The 16,534-nt window shown below is 44.7% G+C and overlaps 2 long non-coding RNA genes across 4 annotated transcripts in view; one reads left to right on the top strand and one right to left on the bottom strand.

The window, feature by feature from the left end:
- LOC126995674 (uncharacterized) overlaps positions 1-16,534 on the top strand; it is a 279,072-nt gene that overhangs the window by 73,442 nt on the left and 189,096 nt on the right. The window lies entirely within an intron of this gene.
- LOC126995677 (uncharacterized) overlaps positions 13,449-16,534 on the bottom strand; it is a 71,261-nt gene continuing 68,175 nt past the window's right edge. The window contains exon 3 of the long non-coding RNA XR_007750644.1: positions 13,449-15,578. This is a non-coding gene — a long non-coding RNA (uncharacterized LOC126995677). The remainder of the gene's footprint in view (positions 15,579-16,534) is intronic.

Genomic DNA, 16,534 nt, shown 5'->3' with positions numbered 1-16,534 from the left:
GAGGAGGATGGAGAGGGTTCAGAGATGGAGAGTGAGATAAAATGATGGGGTGGTGGCACGTTGTTGTGTGTCGGTGGTGGTGGTGGTGGTGGTGGTGGTGGTGATGGATGACCCTTTGCTTAGTCAGTGGAGTTGAAGTCTGACGTATTACACATGCTCGCTGTTGTTGTTGTTGTTGTTGTTGTTGTTGCTTCTTGGAAATAGATGGTGAAGGGAAGACCACCACCACCATCACCACCTCCATCACCCTACCCACCACCACCATCATCATCATCATCATCACCCTACCCACCACCACCACCACCATACCTACCATCACCACCACTACAACCACCACCACCACCAACATCAACAACAACATGCCCATCACCGCGCACCTGTATGAGTCACCTGCAGTAAAAGTTTAATCAATGCCTTATTGCCTGATGCTTTCTCCCTAGGGATGCTGTGTGTGTGCGTGTGCGTGTGCGTGTGTGTGTGTGTGTGTGTGTGTGTGTGTGTGTGTGTGTGTGTGTGTGTGTGTGTGTGTGTGTGTGTGTGTGTTAATTGGCTAGGCTTAATATTTCTATATGTATGTTTGTTTGTTTGTGTATTTTTGTGTATCTGTTTTGCTCGCCATATTCCGCTATACCTCTCTCTCTCTCTCTCTCTCTCTCTCTCTCTCTCTCTCTCTCTCTCTTTCCGTGGAAGGCGCGGGAGACATAGTGAAAGTTTCGGGCCAATAACCCACCTGGAGGAGTTTCTCTCTCGGACCCACCCGTGAGAGACGTCAGGTGGGGGTCCTTGGCCTCTTTCCCCATCCCTCCCTCCCTCCTTCCCTCCATCCATCCCTCCATCCTTCCTCCTTTTCCCTATTTCTCTCTCTTTTCTCCTCCTCTACGCAATACGGTGATGACTTTTCTTTTTTTTTTCTCTCTCTTTCTTGCTTTCACTCTTCCTAGATTGTCTTTTTTTTTCGCTATTATGTGTTTTGGGGGGCTAGTTATGTGTGTGTGTGTGTGTGTGTGTGTGTGTGTGTGTTAATGATTGCCCACTTTTACTCGACTTTCCTGCTCCTTTTCTTTTTTTTTTCATTGTTTTAATATTCTTTTTTTTTTTTTTAGTCCCCCTTTGCTGCCACGCTCTCCTCTCGTTTTCGTTGCCTGCTTTGTTTTTCTTTCATTGTATATCATTTTGCCTTTTTATTGTCATTGTATCCTTTATTTTTATTTTTTTTGTCATTCTATTTTTCTTTGACAACGAGTTCCTCTTTTTTTTCCTTTCCTTCCTTGTTTATTTCTCTTCGCGTTCACTTTTTCTCTTTCTTTCTCATCGCTTTTATCGTCTGTCATTTTTTTCCACTTATCATAATTGCGTATGTCATTCCATTTTTCTTATCGCAGTGTATTAATTTTTTGCTCCCTTTTGCTTAGTGTGTTCAGGTTCTCTCTTGTTCTTTTTTCCCTTTCGTTCTCGTTTTAATTTTCTTTATATTTTTTTCTTGATTTATCGTACTGAAATATCCCTCTGTTTCCCATTTACTTTCCTTCCTTCCTTGTATTGTTAAGTACCCACCTCTCTCTCTCTCTCTCTCTCTCTCTCTCTCTCTCTCTCTCTCTCTCTCTCTCTCTCTCTCTCTCTCTCTTTTTTCATTCCATTTTCTCTCTCTCTCTCTCTCTCTCTCTCTCTCTCTCTCTCTCTCTCTCTCTCTCTCTCTCTCTCTCTCTCTCTCTCTCTCTCTCTCTCTCTCTCTCTCTCTCTCTCTCTCTCTCTCTCTCTCTCTCTCTCTCTCTCTCTCTCTCTCTCTCTCTCTCTCTCTCTCTCTCTCTCTGTCTCTCTCTCTCTCTCTCTCTCTCTCTCTCTCTCTCTCTCTCTCTCTCTCTCTCTCTCTCTCTCTCTCTCTCTCTCTCTCTCTCTCTCTCTCTCTCTCTCTCATGGAGGAAAATACCTATTAGTCTACTCTTACTTTCTTCTCCGGTATATCACTTCCTCCTCACCCTTCCTCCACTCCTCCCTTCATAGACTCTTTCCTCCACGGCGTAGTTGTCTTGCTCTTTCATTAATTCTGTCAAATACTCGGTCTGGTGCTATTTAAGACCTTTCCCCGTGGCATTATGTAACCGAACCCACCCACACACAATCTTTCTCTCTCTCTCTCTCTCTCTCTCTCTCTCTCTCTCTCTCTCTCTCTCTCTCTCTCTCTCTCTCTCTCTCTCTCTCTCTCTCTCTCTCCTTGTAAAACACACATAAAAGAGAGAAAACATTGTCCGTCTTATGAAGTTACAACCGGAATGTCATACGAGCAGGCGTGACATCCTATTTTGGGGCCTCTCGTATTGGGTTACCGAGGTGGTGAGGAAGAGGAGGAAGAGGAGGCAGAGGAGGAGGAGGATCAAGAATAAGAGGAGAGAGAAGTGGGAGGGGATCCAAAAGAAAATGAGAAGACAAAGGAGGGGAGGAAAGAAAGAAGTGAAGAGGACAAGGAAAATGACAGAAAAGAGAAAATTGAACAGAAGAAGAAGAAGAAAAAGAAGAAGAAGAAGAGATACAGGATACATAAGACGTGGAGGGTGGGAGTTAGGAAGAAAATTGGGTGGCGACGCAAGAGAGAGAGAGAGAGAGAGAGTGGGAAATCAAAGGTAAACAGAGAGAGCAAAGGGGGAAAAAAAGCAGTTCATGGGACGGGTTACTATTATTTATTTTCATTTCCTGGTTATCAACAAGAATTGGCTCGCATGCGTAGAAGTGGTTTCTCTTTCTCGCTTCGTTGTGACATTTCGCTGCATGGGAGTCAAATTTCTATTGTTTTTTTTCGTTTCTCTCTCTCTCTTATACTCTTTCCCTTTCACCCCATCTGCTGCTCGTGTGTGTGTGTGTGTGTGTGTGTGTGTGTGTGTGTGTGTGTGTGTGTGTGTGTGTGTGTGTGTGTGTGTGTGTGTGTGTGTGTGTGTGTCTGTGTACGTTTGACTTTCGATTCCTCTCCCTCCACTCCTCCCTCCTCCCCCCCCTCCCCCTTGAATAAATTAAATTACTATAACAGTGGTAAGAATTTTAATGATCAGTTTATTCGAAACGTGCATAACAAAACAATAATTATAATCAACTCCAGTTGTTTACCAATTTGAAGAAAGAAAGAAAACAAAGAAAACAAAGGAAAATGAAATGAAAGACAATATTCCAGAGAGAGAGAGAGAGAGAGAAAAATAAACACGTAGGAGACAAGAAAATATGAATATGAAAATGTCAGGTAAAAATATACACGATCTCACGGTTGTACACGAGAGCGAAGGTAAGGAAAACGAGGTGCACTTTCCCTCCCAGGTGACACGGAAGCCAGTTGAAGGGGTGTGTGGGCGTGTAGGAGGAGTAGGAGGAGGAGGAGGAGGAGGAGGGAAGGAGACTAGGAGTGTGTTTGTGCGTGGTGTGTGGGCGTTTAACGAGAGAGGAAAACTGTGTGTGTGTTTGGGAGTGTGTGTGTGTGTGTGTGTGTGTGTGTGTGTGTGTGTGTGTGTGTGTGTGTGTGTGTGAGAGAGAGAGAGAGAGAGAGAGAGAGAGAGAGAGAGAGAGAGAGAGAGAGAGAGAGAGAGAGAGAGAGAGAGAGAGATAACTACTTCACTTGATAATAATATTTGTGTTCTCATTGAATTTTATACTCATACTCTTCACCACGTAACACCACCACCACCATCACCACCACCACCACCACAACCATCACCACCACCACCACCACCACCCCGTTCACTCACCCCTCCTCTCTGTGTAGTATCTTGTCATGTACCTCCTTGAACGCGATGCTCCACTTAACCTAACCTAACCTTGGCGTGTAACTCAAACCTTTACCTGACCCACGCCTACTCGAGAGAGAGAGAGAGAGAGAGAAGGGGGATTGGGGGGTCAGGGGGATTGGATCGAGCAACTTGATTCCACTTCCACCGTTAAAAAGATGACCGGCATTTGATCTCACACAACCTGAAAATCTATATGCACACAACTAACCACTAACCTTTCTCTCCGTGTGTGTGTGTCGTTGCAACAGAATTTAATAAAAACATAAGAACGTAAGAACGCAGGAGTCTGCAAGGGCCTGTACGAGGCAGCTCCTTTGACCCTAAGCTCCCGTGTATCTAACCCCACCTAATATCGCTGTCCATGAATTTATCTAATCTATTTTTGAATGTGACAATTGTATTGGCACTCACCACGTGACTGCTAAGCCTATTCCACTCATCCATCACCCTGTTTGAAAACCAATTTTTGCCTATGTCCCTGTTGAATCTGAATTTATCCAGTTTAAACCCATTACTTCGTGTCCTACCCGGTTCTCTTACCAACAAAACCTTATGAATGTCTCCCTTATTAAAGCCCTTCATCCATTTATAAACCTCGATCATGTCTCCACGCACCCTTCGCCTTTCTAGAGAATGAAAGTTTAACTGTTTTAGTCTTTCCTCGTATGGCAAGTTTCTCAACCCCTGAATCATCTAAGTCATCCTCCTCTGCACCGATTCTAACATTTTGATATCCATTCTATAGTAAGGTGACCAGAACTGAACTGCATAGTCAAGATGAGGTCTAACTAATGCTAAATATAGTTTGAGGAAGACTTCGGCGCTTATGTTGCTTACGCTCCTTGAAATAAATCCCAGTACCCTATTTGCTCGATTTCTAGCTTGAATGCATTGTGCCCTTGGACGGAGATCAGAGCTCACTAAGACCCCTAAATCCCTCTCGCACCCAGACCTGCTTATGAGAGTGTCATTTAAGTAATAGTTATGTGAGGGGTTGTTTCTACCTACACTCAGAATACTGCACTTCCCTACATTGAACTCCATCTGCCATTTATCCGCCCAGTCATACAATTTGTTGAGTTCACCCTGGAGAATACTAGCGTCCTGATCCGACTCAATTACTCTACTGATCTTGGTATCATCTGCAAATTTACTAACATCACTACTAACTCCTGTATCTAAGTCATTGATATAAATAATAAACAAAAGTGGACCTAATACCGAACCTTGTTGGACCTCACTCGTAACACATCCCCAGTCAGATCTTTTACCATTGATTTGCACTCTTTGCTTCCTATTGCTAAGCCACGCCTTGACCCAGTTCAAAACTTTACCCTCTACTCCGTGAGCCTGTATTTTAAGCAACAGTCGTTGGTGAGGAACTTTGTCAAACGCTTTACTAAAATCAAGATAAATTACACCATAATTTTTATCTCTGTCAACCGCCTCAAATACTTTACTGTAGAAGGACAAGAGATTGGTGAGGCATGACCTACCTTTTGTGAACCCATGCTGCGAGTCGTGAATTAAGCTATGTTTTTCTAAATGCTCCCGAATGTTCCTGGCTGTTATGGACTCCAGCATCTTACCTATAACCGATATTAAGCTAATTGGGCGATAGTTTGAAGCAACTGACCTGTCCCCCTTTTTGAAAATCGGCGTCACATTAACTACTTTCCATAGGCTCGGCACATAGTCAGTATTTACCGACATCTTAAAGATGCCGGTTAGTGGGTCACTGAGTACATCACCTAATTCCTTTAATACCCTCGGAAATATCCCGTCAGGACCTGGCGACTTGTTCTTCTTAAGCTTATCTATCTCATCCTGAACTACTTGCCTGGTAATGATTACATCCCTCAATTTATCGCCATCCCCGCCATCGTACACCTGAACTCTTTCCGGTATAGTCGTTCGATACTCCTGTGTGAATACTGAAAGGAAGTAGTCGTTCAACAATGTGCTCATATTTTCGTAATTTTCTACTAGCTCCCCTGTGTTTGTTGTCAGCGGTCCAATTTTCTCCCGTGTTTTTGTTCTATACATCTGAAAGAAGCCCTTAGGATTACTTTTCGCCTCATTTGCTACTTTGATCTCATAGTTCCTTTTTGCTATCCTGGTGTTTTTCTTAACTAATCTAGATAGTTCGACGTACCGGCCCCTGAGATGTGTTTCACCATTCTTTATTCTCTGATAAATTCCCTTCTTTAACCCAATCTCGCGTTTTAGTCCACGTATTATTATTATCAATTATTAATCTCCTGACGTAATCTGCTACCCAGTTTTTGCCTCTGTTAAAAAAGCACACACACACACACACACACACACACACACACACACACACACACACACACACACACACACACACACACACACACACACACACACACACACACACACACACACATACACACATACATACATACATACACACATAGATTGATTGAGAGAGAGCAAACACTCATGAATAACCAATTAGTGGCTTGTATAATTTCCCCATCGGCTCACCTCTGTCCTCTCACCTGGATATTGGCGCAATCAGTCCTGGTTTGTACAGAGGTAAATGTGCCGGTGTGCTACTGATCCTGTGTGCGTGCGTGGGATGGGGTGGGGGTAGAGGTGTAGATTTTGCTCTGTGCTCTCTCTCTCTCTCTCTCTCTCTCTCTCTCTCTCTCTCTCTCTCTCTCTCTCTCTCTCTCTCTCTCTCTCTCTCTCTCTCTCTCTCTCTCTCTCTCTCTCTCTCTCTCTCTCTCTCTCTCTCTCTCTCTCTCTCTCTCTCTCTCTCTCTCTCTCTCTCTCTCTCTCTCTCTCTCTCTCTCTCTCTCTCTCTCTCTCTCTCTCTCTCTCTCTCTCTCTCTCTCTCTCTCTCTCTCTCTCTCTCTCTCTCTCTCTCTCTCTCTCTCTCTCTCTCTCTCTCTCTCTCTCTCTCTCTCTCTCTCTCTCTCTCTCTCCATCACCTCTCGTATCCATCACACATCAGCCATGAATAATCTTCCTCTCAGCACACTCGCCGGCGTCACTTTGATAACGCCGGGCCTTTATCGGGCGGGAGGGGCGGCGAGGCAGAGCGTGTGAAGAGGTGGGATTAGGTTAGCAAGGGGAGGACGAGGAGAGGAGGGGGTCGAAGGTAGGTAGCAATGGGGTCGGAATTGATTGTTGTGGGGATGGTGGAGGAGGAGGAGGAGGAGGTGGAGTGGGGGGCTAAGGAGTGACGGAGTGACATGAGGAGAGGCTTCAGAGGTGGCAGGTTGTTATGTCAGTTGAAGGTTGTGAGGGAACTGATTGCTGGGTGTGGTTTGTCTTGATCGGGTGCTGTTGCCGTGGCAGGAGTGTGGTGGTGGTGGTGGTGGTGGTAAGGTGTGGTGCTGTGAGGTGTGAGAGCATTAGGGTCTGGCACGAAGAGCGCTGGTGGTTGAAGAAGCCTTTGTGCTCAAAATAGTATGTAGGCCTAAACACGTACGTCACCGCTTCATACCTATACCGAACCTCTGCTGGCGCTGGTTCTAGGGCTGATGCTAGTGTGTGGTAGTGCCTCCTGCTGTCTGCTAGTTATTTTAAGGTACCATGGAGACAAATACAAAAGTACTCCCTAAATTTCTCTTTTTATACCTTTAAAACGCCAGCTCTCTCCTACGCAAAGCTTTTTATTATGAAAGAGAGAAACTTAGGTCGGTGTTATAAGACTCTTTCACCTCTCATATCAGCTACTTTTAAGGGCCAAAGAGGGGGTCATTCGGATTCTAAAGAGTGTTTCTTTAGGTCTTCAGTACAGAAGCGGAGTCAAACTACCACCAGGGTCATAAAATTACTCCTGGAAATGCCCACAACTCCTACGAAAGCCTTGTCAAATATGTGTTCTTGGGCGGCGAAATGTCGTATGATACGACCCTTTGAGAGACAGTTAGTTTTGGTTATAAGGAATGATAGCTACACGAAGACCCTCACCCCAGCATCATCGTCCTGGTAGTCAAGGTAACTGCAGGCTAATGACGTGAGATAGTCGAGCCGCGGGAGGCGTGACGCAACACCCTGGCTGCCGGGATCAAAGTGTCTCGTGTTTGACGCTCTTACGGGGCGCTGACGAGTTAATTAGGCGAGCGTTATGCCTTAACTGGCGGGCCGTGAAAGTGACTGGAGAAAGCAGGAGCGAGATGAAGGAAGGGGTTTAGGGGAGGAGGTGGAGGAGGACTGAGAGTTCTGATACATTACGAAGATCACACAAGAAAGAATAGAAGTAAAAAATATAATGAGTGAGTAAAATAGAAAGTAGAAGTAATAGAAGTGAGAATAGAATAAGTAACAATGGGTGGAAGAGGAAGATTGATTGTGAAAGAAAAGCGGAAAAAGAGGAAAATGCGCTCAGAAATACTACGAAGATCACACAAGAAAGAGTTGAAGAAAGGATAAAATAAGTAAGAATAAAATAGAGAGTAGAAATATTGGAAGTTAGAATAGGAAAAATAAGAGATATATAGAGAGTGCAGCAGGAGGAGGAAAACAAGCTGAAAAAAAAAATGAAGATGTACTCGGAAAAAAATTACAAAGACCACACAAGAAAGAATAGAAGTAAGGATATAATTAGCAAGAATAAAATAGGTATATACAGTAGAAGTAACGGAAGTAGGAATGGATAAGTTATGTGTGTATAGTGCGCAGAGAGCAACTACGAACTTACGAGTCTCATCAAGTAATCTATTGCCAAGGGAGGAACGGAGGGTGGGGCAGCTGGCAGAGGGGGGAGAAATGCACGTGGCACCCCCCTCCGCCCTTCCTCGCCTCCACCAACCCCCTCCCCCTCTCCTCGCACCCACCACCCGCCTCCTCCGAACATTCACATCCGCCAGGCAGGTCACGGGGAACACATGAGGCGGACGATATACATATGTTGCCAGGTAGGGAGGGGGAGGGCGGGGGGAGGGTGTGTTTAACTTGAGCGAAGGAAAAGTCACGGAAGCGTCATAAACACCGAAGGAAATGGGCTTGCTGTCCTCTGCCTGACAGCAAGCAGGAGCTGACACGCCGACGGGAGGCACTCGGCATGACCTGATCGCCATTACTCGTCACGCCCGCCCCGCCCCGCCCCGCCCCGGCCTGAATGTGAGACGAGGCGTACGGGCGGCGACGCGCACTGCCTGGCGAATCGATCTGGGGGTGATGACCCTCGGGGGTGCAAGGTCCCTGCCCCCTGAGAGCCTCCAGGTGAGTCAGGCCAAAACGAGCCGCTAAGACGCGATAAGATGTGCGTCGACAGGATCTAGGGCGCTTGACGTCACGGCCCCAATGCCTCCACTGGCGGGCGTTATTGTTTATCTGCGTCCGGTGAAGAGTCGGGGCCACTGACCTCTCCTTTATCAACCCTTTACGAGCTTGTGACCGCGGGAAAAAGATTTTGAAATGCTTGCAACACTGACAGTCTTTCTTTCTATCACATGAAAAAACATCCGCGCAGCAACAGTGATCTAAATAAGTTTTCCAAGAGGCGCGTTGATGAAATAAGTGGACAATTGCTTCCCCGGGACCCGGAGCGGCGTAGGGCCTCTCTGCCACGCGCACCCCCACAACGGGAACAATGACCCTCGTGTACCTAAGTGACCCACACGTGCCTGCTCCGAGTCAACCACCTTCCCCGGGCTGACCTCATCTGGGCAACACACACGTGGCACCCCGCGCAGGCAGGCAGCGCGGGGGGGTCGGGGAGGTCCGGTGACGCAGCGGGAAATTCCTTCAAACTATTTCGACAGCGCTCTGTACTCTTCGTAAATATTTGTTAGTCGTGTAATCTAAACAGGAAAACTGGCATTCAAAACCGTGGCACCGTTACTGACAGCCTTGCTTGACGAGGCTTTAAATGTCGGTATTCTTAAACGCTCTCTTCTCACATCAACGCTTTCCTTAGGTCGAAAAGGAGATTAATCGGATTCTTGGGGGTGTTTTTTTCAGGTTCATGGTACAGAAGTAGGGTCAGACTACCACCAGGGCCATATAACTACCCCTGGAAATACCCCAAACTCCTACGAAAGCCTTGTCCAATACATGTACTTGGGCGGCGAAGTGTTTAAGAATACGGGCTTTTATCTTCCCCGGGGTGCCAACCACGGAGCGAGGCACCCTTCCCCCTTGGCCCTCCTCCTCATCCCTGCGACGCAATGCCCACGTAGAGAAGCTCGTAGTTTTGATGGCGGAGCGTTCTGGCGGAAATTTTAGACCCATGTAATCAATATGTGATAGTAATTAACGGTGGATCGACGTGCCATATACAATAGACGCGATACAAAGGGACAGGAAAGGCGTGTAGTGAATGAGGGAGTGATAGTGTTTCATGCCGGCTCGCTACCAACGGAGCCAGATTGTCGTTCTCAGCTTCTCATTTTTCCCGATTTCAGGCTAAAAAATGTCCCACCCACAAAATTAACGACCCCAATTTATATTTATTGCTAGAAGTGTTAATTATAGGGGGTTTTGTGCAGTCATTATGCGTTAGATATGGGAAAATCTTGTTTGGTGATTACGATATCATGGCATCCCTGCTCACTACGTGGATACCGGAAACAGGGAGAAAGTTTTATATCATGTGTAGTTATCCAGGTATCCACACGCTTGACGAGATGTTATGTTGCTGTAAGCAAAATAAAGATAACAAACCCATACAGAGAAAATACAGCACACACAAGGCATGCATAAGATTGTGAGTAGGGATTGTCGTTTTGGACCTTTTTCTTTGTCCCGGGATTCCGGGATAAAATTAGCCCTAATCCCGGGATCCCGGGATTTCCCGGGATTTTCAATTGTCTAAAATTGCACATTATACCTAGTTTCACGTTCAGATTTTTGATGTGCTTAACATTAATAGATATGCAAAAATATTACTGTAGATTGACTGTCTTATTAATTCCACTTAATATTTAATTCCAAATTTTCAGCATACACTTTGTTTCTCAACAAAGTAAAAGGAATAAGAATAAGAGCTAGTATATGCTGCGTTTACTACTTTTTTTTCTGCTTCCGAATTCCAATGTGAATGACAATGTGAATTATAGTTCATTATCGCTGATAAAGAAAGAAAGAAAAAAAAACATTTGTTTCCATGTATACCCAGTGAAATGAAAAGAGTACTTAATGACAGAAAATTTAATAAAAATAAATGAAGAAAAATTAAACGTATGCATTCTTTATTTATAATATGAACTAAATGATTAAGAAGTATCTCATAGAATAAGATCTTATTTAACACAAGCAAATTTCCATAAAATGAAAGCAATAAATGACAGTAAGTTTAATCAAATGAATGAATAAAAAATAAAACATACATGTTCTGCATTCCTGTGTAAACTAAAATGATTAATAAGCAATCGAGCATGTATGGAATTTTGATAAGATCATAAATAACACGAACAATTTTCCATAAAATAAAAACAATAATTAATGACATAAAATTAAATTAAATGAATTAATCAAAAGGAAAATTATATTCTGCATTCATATAGCATCTATGGGATTTCACTCCTCACGGGACACCCTGTATATACATATAAATAGAAGCACAAGTTCACAAGTTCACAACTATCCTGCAGTCAAATTTGTCTTTTTTTTTTTTTTTATACTTAATTTCATGATTTTTCATCTCGGGATTTCCCGGGATTTGCAAAAATATCCCGGGATTATTAAACCTTGAAAATTGTCCGGGATCCCGGGAAACAAACCCTAATTGTGAGATATGCCTGAATGGGGTGGCGAAGTAGATGGAGGAGGAGGAGGGATGTTCCGTAAGTGAAATATTGATAATGAATTCATACAGAGAAGAATGATACAGCACACAAGAGGCACGCAAGAGGAAGTGTAAGATTGTAAGATATGCCTGAATGGTGTGACGGAAGAGAGAGAGGGAGGGAGGAAGGGTATATTCTGTAAGTGAAATATCAATAATGTATTCATACGGTCATATACAGTAAACGCGGGGCATGCAGGGGGAAGTGTATGATTTCGAGATATGCTTGAATGGGGTGACTGAGGAGAGGAGGAGGAGGGGGAAAGCTGACGGGGTGGAAGGGTGATGGAGAGGGGAATAGAGGAAGGGGGATGCAGAGAGAGAAGGATAACGGGGCGGGAGAGAGGGGGAAAGGGGGAGAGGGTTGCAGTTCAGTGTGTTGATAACGGCACTGTGTCGGGAGGGGTTGTGTATGCGTGTGTTGGTGAGCCAGATAAGCTTTTGTGTAATAGAGGAAAATTCAACTTCGGTAAACTTTTGAAAACACCGGATGAGTAGAGATAGTGTGTGTGTGTGTGTGTGTGTGTGTGTGTGCGCGTTACTTAACATTGCCATCCCTTATCGATCACAATCACAAAACACACATATTTTTGCCCCTTATCGGTTAGAGGTTCCACGCTATCTGACGTCCGCTTGTCATGGCCGGAGGGACGAGGCCGGTGAGTGTGTTTGTGGAGAGAAATATGAGGAAATACGTGATGAAACAAAGTACTGCCTAGAGAGAGAGAGACAGAGAGAGAGAGAGAAGGGTATATCTCCTGAAGGTGACGAAAAAGGTGCAAGCGAGGTTCTTGCCTTCGTAGGGTGACGGTGAGGGAGATAGGCAGGTGTGCAACGGTTTCAGGTAACAGGGGGGGGGGGGAGGGAGAGATGAAGGAGGAAGGAAAGAAGTTGAAGGAGAGGAGATGAAAAAGGAGAAGATGTAGGTAGTAGAAGGGAAGGAGAAGGGAGACGGGCGAGAGAAGAGAAGGGAAGGATGTTGTAGTAAGGGAGGAGAAAGGAGGACAAGGAAGAAGAGGAGGAGGAGGAAGAGGAGAAGAAAGTGGAGGACAGAGTTATAACCTTGATGTTACGCCATTCTATGTTTCTGTATTATCTGTGCAAGGGAAGGTTAACGCTCCCTACACACACACACACACACACACACACACACACACATACATTGATAACAGTGAAAGAACAAATAACATGAACACACACACACACACACACACACACACACACAGGTCACCTAATACAGTTGGCTCACAGTTATGCACACACACGCACACACGGCCACCGCCATCACCATACGTACATGTACACACGCTTACCGGGCCAAATCAGTCGCCCCTCACCCCCCCACCCCCCGCGCCCGCACACACGCACACGGGAATTCCAGAGACACAGACATACATAGTTCATTCCTCTCCGATGTGTACACAGTGTTGGACTGAGTCTTGACCCCTGTATGTATGTGTGTTTGTATGTATGTGTTTGTGTGTAGTTAGGTAGGTAGATATGTGTGTGTATTTATGCGTGTGTGCGTAAAACAAACACACACAGCACGAATGTCTGTTTGTTTGTTTGTTTGTCGGTTCAGGGTCATTTGCCTCCCGCTAATTGGTATTGATGAGTTTATCCGTGCGAATTAAAATTACTGACAAGGTTAGTAATTTACTGATGAACCGACAAACATTGCTTCCTCTTTTTTTTCATTTTTTTTTCACTACTTTTCATGTAAACACACACACACACACACACACACACACACACACACACACACACACACACACACACACACACACACACACACACACACACACACACATTAATTATTCCTGACCCATGATTAACTAGATTTGTGTTTCCTTTTTCGCACAAATTAATTTCTGGAAGCGTCCTACATAGCTTGAGAGAGAGAGAGAGAGAGAGAGAATTATAGATTGGAATAAATGCCAAAAATCAAGAAAAACAAATAAATAAAGAGTTACGACTAATCTACAAATGCATAATCTTTTTTTTTCAGACTGCGATAATACAGAATAAATATTAATAAATAAGGAAATAAATAAATAATAATGACAACCAAAACTACTTAATCTATCCTTAGTGACAATAATCATTAAAGAGTTAAAGAAGTAGTCTAGATCATCCTTTGCCTGTGTTTACCTGTGTGCCCGTGAAGCCCCGCGCAGGTGACAGGTAGCCAGGCAGGTGCGTCGGCTTCATTTCCTGGCCGTGTTCCTCCAGGTATTGTTCCGGCTATCTCTGCCTGTTGACATTCTGATTGCGCAGGGTGAAGGACTTGTTTGTCGGTGCTGTTTATCTCTGTTTGCGACGACTGTTTTTTTTTTTTTTTGTACTTTTTTGTTCTCTGGTTCTCAAGGAATTTTACGGCAGAGTTTTCTCCCCTGTGAATGGATTTTGGAGATGACTGGTTTTTTTTTGTAGTTTTGTTGTTGTGTTTGTTGTTGTTGGTGGTGGTGGTGTCGTTGTCGTTGTTGTTGTTGTTGTTATTGGTGGTGGTGGTGGTGGTGTCGTTGTCGTTGTTGTTGTTGTTGTTATTGGTGGTGGTGGTGGTGGTGGTGTCGTTCTTTGTTGTTATTGGTGGTGGTGGTGGTGTTGTCGTTGTTGTTGTTGTTGTTATTGGTGGTGGTTGTGTTGTTGTTGTTGTTGTTGTTGTTGTTGCTGATGGGGCTGCTGCTTTTCTTGTTTTTATTAGGTACTTGATGTAACGAATAAGTATTAAGAAGTATTAGCGATGTCACAACTGGGCTTTTGAGACTGAAGAAGACTGAAGTAATACGTTTTGTGTGTGTGTGTGGGTGTGGGTGTGGGGGTGGGTGGGTGTGGGTGTGGGTGTGCGTGTTTATGTCAATGGAAGTACTGATTTATGTTTTTTTGGCTCCGGATTGGTGTCAAGCTGGGATATAAAACGTTCCCTTCGCTCATTAACATTCACATGACTCACTTGACGAAAGCGATGATCAGAGAGAAGCAGTACATGAAGTGACGGACTCAGCCTTTTAATGTAGGCCGATGACGCAGCCCTCCCACACGCGTATGAGTGAACGCATCATTTTATTTGAGTGGGTCAGAAGGAGATGAGATTTGAGGAGCAGGAAGGGTAGGGAGAGGGAGCAGGAAAAGCAGGAGTAGGAGGCAGAGGAGGCGAAGTAGGAGCTTGTGAATACTGAATCTTGACAGCAGGAAAAGGCACACACTGTTATATGAAGACTAACTCAACAACCCTTAAATGAACTAGAATTTAAACATTTATAGGAAGTGAATGAAGAAGATAATCTGGGAGAGTGGAAAGGTGAAGAACAGATAAGCACAAAGTAGGAAAGTAGCTGGAGTCGTAAACAAAACCTAAAGAAATAAATAAAACGCAATTTGATACGAGCGGGAAGGCAACGACCGGGAAAGCAAGGGCCATCAACGTGAACTAAATAGAGATCAAGGGTGTGGGCGGCGTCAATGAACCACTAAACGGCACATGTGGTATACGTAATCTAGACTCGGTTAGATATACCCGGCATATGACCACAGATGTTGCGCCGACTAAACGAAACTTTCCAACTTCACTTCGGTTAGATATTATGAAGTAATGGCGAGAACTTCCACCCTCGAACCCTGGATCACGGAAAGGATGATTTAGCCTGTTCCCCTTTCCCATACCCCTCCTTGGTCTCCCAGCAGCGTGTAGGAGAGCTAAGCCACATCAGTCCTACCACAAAATATTAAGTAATGTGAAAACGAACTAAAAAAACACAATTCACAGTTAGCTATACGTTCATTCTCTTTGATTTTCGCTCGTTCTCCACACTATCTTCTTTTAAGGCAGCGGATGATTTATGGGACCGCCTGTACAGATGTAAGTTGTGAAGTATTGGTCTCTTTTTTTCCTGGTTCGAGTTCTTGGTGGCAATGGACTGAGTTTGTATAGAGGTGTCGAGTTTGTCTTAGTACATTTAAAGCGAGGAAAGAGAAAAAGGAGTTGCTGCACGGCCATAGACTATTGATTTCCCCTCGTCTAGCTGGACACATCGTCTCGGCACATCCTGGAAAAGATAAGAAAAATTTAATACTTCATTTTTTTTATATATTTAGTAGTATGAATGTGATAAAGATGAGAATAATAACGACAATAACAATGATAAAGGTAATAGTAACGATAGTAGTGATTAAAATGGTCGAAATAGTAATACTTTCCAATCATCCTCACCACCACCACCACCACCACCGCTATCACAACCACCACCACCACCACCACCGCTATCACAACCACCACCACCACCACCACCGCTATCACCACCACCACCACCCAAATCAAGCACATTAACCCCGCAACACCAAAAACTGAGCCACCAGTGTAAGTAACCTCACATGAACTCACGCTGGCAAGCACGCACGCACGCACGCACGCACAAACGCACACAAGCACTCCTGTAAAAAAAGGTCCCTCTGCACACACACACACACACACACTCACACAGAAGCCGCTCGTGACGTCTTCCTCGACCGAGTTTTCAGGAGTGTGGTGGTGGTGGTGGTGGTGATGGTAACGGAGCGGGTCACCACCACCACCACCACCACCACCATCAGTCAAGGGGGAAGGGGGGTAAGGGAAGGAGAAAAAAAGAAAGACAAGCTAAAGAACCGCCTCTGTTTCTCTTTTTTTTACTACTCAGATAACTCAGATTCCACGTGCAGAAAGGAGGAATAGAAGAGAAGAGGAGGAGGAGGAAGAGGAGGAAGAGGGAGGTGGAGGAGAAGGAGGAGATATAGCAACAACATTAAGAAAAGTGAGAGAAGGGAGAAAAGGATGAACCGTGATAACCAGGAGGAAGAAGAGCATAAAAAGTAGGCAAACAAGGGAAATGAAAAGGCGGAGGAGACTGTAATAGGAGCCAGAAGAGGAGGGGGCAAGAGGAGTGGCAGTAGAAGTAGTAGGAGGCGGAGGAGGAGGAGGAGGATGAAAGGGAGAAGGGGGGAGAGGAGTAACAGTAGTAGGAGG

The sequence above is a fragment of the Eriocheir sinensis genome, chromosome 8, assembly GCF_024679095.1.
Source record: "Eriocheir sinensis breed Jianghai 21 chromosome 8, ASM2467909v1, whole genome shotgun sequence".
In the NCBI taxonomy this organism is placed as follows: domain Eukaryota; kingdom Metazoa; phylum Arthropoda; class Malacostraca; order Decapoda; family Varunidae; genus Eriocheir; species Eriocheir sinensis.
This window is presented reverse-complemented; position numbering and strand designations above follow the sequence as displayed.